The sequence below is a fragment of the Salvelinus sp. IW2-2015 genome, linkage group LG2 (assembly GCF_002910315.2).
Source record: "Salvelinus sp. IW2-2015 linkage group LG2, ASM291031v2, whole genome shotgun sequence".
Classification (NCBI taxonomy): Eukaryota; Metazoa; Chordata; class Actinopteri; order Salmoniformes; family Salmonidae; genus Salvelinus; species Salvelinus sp. IW2-2015.
Genome location: NC_036839.1, coordinates 39,066,770 through 39,072,958, shown reverse-complemented (window position 1 = coordinate 39,072,958; position 6,189 = coordinate 39,066,770).

Here is a 6,189-nt window from a genome sequence, read left to right as displayed (position 1 = left end):
CCCCCCCCCAAAAAAAAATCAGCCGGAGCTCCTGCTCTCGGTGCCCCGCTCTGTCGCCAGAAGATTACGGAGACAGATTGCCACAGAACGAATGTGCCGGGTTAGAATGTAGCGTGGAATATAAGAAAGGCAACTGGGAATGTAACTGGCCAGATGAATGCCTCGCGACAGCGCCTTATCGTTGCAATTACACTGTTGGACATGTTAACAATCTTGCTAGCCTTCTTATAATCCTGCGCTCTTCTAGGAGCGCGGCGTTTGCTCTCTTGCTGCGTGCCTTGTCGCAGCAATTGCAGGGGGTGCTGCTGGAGGCAGGGCATAATGCACCAAACGCATGCTATGGAACAGGCTGTTGACACACCACACACAAAGTTAGATTTTCATGTTCAAAAAACTGTTACTCTTGTGTTGTCCTACTGATTTGCCCAAAGCTTTTTTCATCTGCCAAAGTCAGAATTGGCTATATTGCTACAAATTAATTAAAACAAAAATGATAGCGCATTATCGTGAGGCATTTATGATTAGCGTATGGTTAAGGTTAAGGGTTAAGTTTTTAGGGTTAGGTGTAGGGTTAAATCAGAATTTATTACTTCGTGCCTGTGCAGCTACATGACCACCGACTCTGCAGAGCTGCCTCCAGAACCACCACTCTGCAGAGCTGGCCTCCAGAACACACTCTGCAGAGCTGCCTCCAGAACACCACTCTCACAGCTGCCTCCAGAACACCACTCGGCACAGCTCCTCCAGAACACCACTCTGCAGCTCTCAGCCCATCTGGCTCCTGCCAGAACACCACTCGCACAGCTGCCTCCAGAAACCATCGCAGCTGCCTCAGAACCACTCCAAGCTGCCTCCAGAACACCATGAAGCCAAAAGACCACTGCAACGCTGCCTCAAACAACCATCTCACAGGGCTGCCTCCAGAACACCACTCTTGCACAGCTGCCTCCAGAAACCACCACTCTCCTGCCAAAACCACCTACAGCGTCCTCCAGAACACCACTCCTGCCACAGACCTTGCCTGCCAGAACACACCCAGCTAGCTTCAGCAGTCTGCACAGCTGCCTCCAAAACACCACTCTGCACAGCTGCCTCCAGAACACCACTCTGCACAGCTGCCTCCAGAACACCACTCTGCACAGCTGCCTCCAGAAAACCACTCTGCACAGCTGCCTCCAGAACACCACTCTGCACAGCTGCCTCCAGAACACCACTCTGCACAGCTGCCTCCAGAACACAGCTCTGCACAGCTGCCTCCAGGAAAAACGCTAACCTGTTTTTTTTCTCACAGCATAGCTCTTTTGAATAGGAGGGGTGATGTTCTGTAGTCTATGCTTCTGAGCTCTTTGTCAGAAGAATTTCAATTAGACATTAACTATAGGCAAGCATGCAGCTAGGGAAATTATTGTCTTGATGATTAAACTGCATGATTAATCATCCACATTTTGAATTGTTCTTTATATTATGGTTTTATTTGAGGAGTTTAAGCCAATGGGGACCCAGTGAAAATGATAATGTAGTGAGTATAAGGCTATATCGTCTACATTTACAAAGCAATCGCCCTAGGCTACATCCCATAATATAATTGATTCAGGCCTAAACCGGTTTTCACCGTCCATCCCGGAGAATGATGGTGAGAAACATTTTGCCTTGACTGGGTCATTTGTTTAGAGTTCGTTATGGACTCTTTTCCTCTCACTCTCCTCCTTCACCACCCTCTCCCTTCCCTTCCCTCTTCTCCCTCCATCCCTCCTGCCTGGTGGTAGAGGGGCCTGTGTGGGAGTGATTGTGAGCGCCACTGTTGGAATTTGGCAGCGACGGTGGGTTGGAGAGCCGCCCCACGCTGAGCCCCATTCAGCGACCGGCGCACTGTGAGGTTGGGAAGTTTCACTCAGCCGTACAACTCAATGCCCCCACAAAGGCGATTACAAGCCCCAGCGCATTCCTGAAGGGACCCGGCAGCGACGCAGGTGCGAGGGGACCGGGGAACCCGTCAGACAAGTGACAAAAACGGGACAGTGCCGGGACCACACAAAACCTAACGCACCGCGGGAAGCGGGGAATGTTTTTTTAGAAGGGGTCTGAGGGTAGAAAGAAAAGATGTTTGAGGAGGACAGAGTTTTGGCGTGTTTTAGAACAGGCCTGTCTCTCTGCCCATCAGTGAATGAAAGGAAAATAAATCGTGCAATTTAATGAGAAAAACAAAAATGTCTAAGACATTTCCAAGACAGCAGTGCTATGATTGCTGATTTGAAAAGGAAAATAAGGCCTAAGCCGAAATATCTATAACTTTCACACAGAATATGGAAAGAACACATACAAAAACACATTTGTCCAGAGTTTTGATATAACAACGAGAAAAGTACAATACAAAATCTCCTTCAATTCTTCCTCGATTGGTAGCAGAATAACTAGTGAACTTGCATTGCGCCCAGGCCTGTGATCTGGACCGGCTATAGGTCTCTATCTTGGAGACAGACGGCATATTTGATTAGAGCAGCGCCTAGCTATCAATTACCAAGGAGAAACAGAGGATCCCTAAGGAGCGGTAATCAGCACGCCAGCAGCTCGCGGACCTCATTTCCCACCACTGCAACATACAGTAATGGAGGAAGGCATGGAATCAGCCCAGCGCGGCAAACGAACTGTCACTGTTTGGCGACCGAATACAACACACAGTATACCTCTAGTGTGACGCCAACAGCGCAGGACTGTGAATTAAATTGACGAAACGAAACTTACTTTTTGTTTGTTATGAGCACCTCCTTTGTAGCATCTTTGGAAGAGTTGCCTTACTATAGGTCTAATGAAAAGGAATTTTGTAATAATCGGACTCCTCCTCTCTCCGGTGCCCTCACCTGAGTGCTGTCCCCTGGGATGAGTGGGTAACAAAAGCGGTTCCCCGCACCGGAAGCGTTTGTCAGTCAAGCAGAGCAGACTATGCTATTTTTGCTGACCCAGATAGGCGAAGGGGGCGAACAGAGATTCCGAATGTTCATGATCTCATTGTTCATGATCTCAATGTTCATGATCTCATTGTTCATGATCTCAATGCTAGTATAACTGCGATACTCTCAGATCCAAGCCAGTGCATGATCAGACCAGAGTAAATCGCCAACTTTATAAAATGTGTAGACCTAAAGTGTAACCAAGTTCAGAAAGGGAGATGGGGCTAACTTTGGGACAAGCTGTAATGGGCCTATGTCTATAACTTTAACTTTCTACATGATCAATATGATCCCATGCCTCTCTTTCTGTCTGTCCCCTGTAGCCTGTGTAAAGCACTGGCGTAGGCCACAAGATTAGAAACGGAGATCATTATCTGTGCGTGCTTTATACTGTTCTGGCCGGACGGGAGCTATCCAGTGCTGAAATGATGGCGACTGACATTATGTCCTTTCAGCACCTTGTTCTCCAGTCATGCGTGAAAAATGTATTGTTAGAAAAATATATAGGCTATTCGATCAGGCAACGTTGGAGGATTTTTCAGAAGTCGGGTGCATGATGACCTATACCAAAGTTGATTGAGTTTAATCATGACAATATTCAAGTGGTGCGATGAATGATTTTCACATGTTGTATGAAAACCAAATTGGTCACCAAAACTCTGGACCTATGGGCCTTCTTCAGACAGTTTATATAGATTTTAGCGAGCCTGTATTTCACCCCTCTCCCGGAGTCAACCAGACAACCACACCTGTATGTTTCCTCCAATGGTTGCTCGCTGTTTTTGTGTGTTGGGGCAAACTTATACCCCAGATTGCGTCTGAGCCGCTTCAGTCCAGAGCTATCATCTACGAGCTGCCAATAAAGGGAGAGAGAAGAGAACCAAAATACTTGATGTTTATGGATCGCTCATTGTTCTCGTGGGGGTCTTTGAGTCGGTTTATTTGTTGTTGTGAAGACTGGCTCATTGTAGAACAGACAGCAGTTTGGGGAAGGGGGGGGGGGGGGGGGGGCTTTGTAGGAGGGCTGGTGCAGACATGGGAACGCTCACAGCTCCTTTTCGCTCGGACGTCGCGATGGCAGCAGGTGCTCATGCCGGAGGCGCACGAAAAGGGAGGGATAGGGAGCAGCGCGTTATTACTTAAAGACATGTCACAGAGTGAAATGAGGGCACTTCTCGTCCGTTTGGTGTTGGCATGGGGCTCTGAGCTTGTCCGTTTTGTCTCCCCACTCGCTCACTCCTTCCTCCCCAGCGTTTACTCCGTCCACAGAGCCACATCTGAAGGTCTTTCTTTTCTTTCTCTTCTTCCTTTTCCACTGTCCCTCTCTCTTTCGTCTCTCTCTCTCTTTCTCCTGTTGCTCTCTCTTTCGTTCTTTTCTCCTCTCAGAGAGAGAGAGACAATATACATGTGTTGTGAGAAAGAGAGAGATGTAAGATCCTCAGATTGTGTAGAGGTTTCCTTTAATTCATTCTGTTCTCTAATGAATGATTCTGTAGGCACAAGGTCAAAAATGAGTGATGTCACATTGACCTCTGTAATTATCGTCTATGGTTGGGAAAAAGTGATAATGGTTAAAACGAAGTATTTCATGCGGTCAGAGTGTTTTGTGTCAGCCGTTCCTCCTATGTGTTCTCCATTCACATCAACACCAGTGGAGAGAGAGGAACTGCTGCTGTATGCACATTGCTTTCTGCTGCCAAGATACAATAGCTAATCCTTTAGAGCACTGCTGCAAAATCTTTGGGCATGTAATCACACAACAACGCGCGGCGCGCGCTACACAACACACACAACACACACACACAACCACACACGACACACACACAAACACACACACACACACACACACACCAACACACACACCACACACACACACACACACACACACACACAACACACACACACACACACCACCACACACACACAAAACAAACACACCACAACAACATCACACAAACACACTGCTGTAAAGGATGTCTGAGTGGCTAGGTGATTTATTTCCAAAGTGGCGTGGAAAGGGGAGGTCAATGAGTGGTGATAAGAGACAGTGGTTTCCTGATGTTGCTGCCCTGCACATCGCTGATAGCTGTCTGACTCCCTGACCTCTGACCTTTGTGAGGTCGAGTGATCAACAACCGGGGCCATTTGGATGGGGTCAGATTCTAACCTGTGAGGGATGTGTACTTCACACTAACCCCTCAGTAGACAGGGTATAAGTAACCTTTAATAATTATGATAACTCGACTCCATTACACTGTTGTCAGCTATCAGACAGTTTAGCAGAGCTAGGTGAAATGGGGTTCTATTTATTAATTTCTAAGTGTGCTGATAAGTGTGTGTGTGTGCATGCGTGCGTGCGTGCGTGTGTGTGCGCTCTTCTGGCTTGTGTATATTTTGTTGTTTTAAGCATGGGAGGTACAATTACTCTACATGAGTAGTAAATAATGACTCTACCTGGTCAATTATTAGACCTATCTGTTATGTCCCACAGCCTGCCACTCTGTGTGTACACAAGAGACTGGGAGAGATACATACTGTTGTGCTGGCTGGACTGACTGACTGCTGACCTTTAGAGGTCTGTCTCACTAATCCCCCCCCTCTCTCTCTCTCCAGGGTGTCCAGTATGAGGACTGTCATGAGGGACTGTCCATGGATCATCATGGAAACCTGTGATTGACAGACAGGCGCTAGCCCCGTCTGGCTGGCAGGCCGTCATTACGATGAGCAGGAGGAGATTTGCTATACGGCGACAGGACCGTACGAAAAATGTCAACGATCGCCAGAGCCCCAGACTTCCTCCCATCCCCCAAGTACCTCAGCTAATGTTACCTAATGCTATCTAATGTTATCTAATGACCATATTTATCATTCAAATCATCTAGACTGCAGTTAGCTGCAACACCCCCCCACACACACCTCACTGACTCACCCTATGTACCAACACCCCCACACACCTCACTTGACTCACCCTAATGTACAACACCTCAAACACACCCTCACTGACTCACCCTATGTACCAAGCACCCTCAAACACACCTCACTGACTTCACCCTATGTCCAACACCTCAACACACCTCACTGACTCACCCTATGTACCAACACCTCAACACACTCACTGACTCACCCTATGTACCAACCACCTCAACACACCTCACTGACTCACCCTATGTACCAACACCTCAACACACCCTCACTTGACTCACCCTATGTGACCAACACCTCAACACAACCTCACTGACTC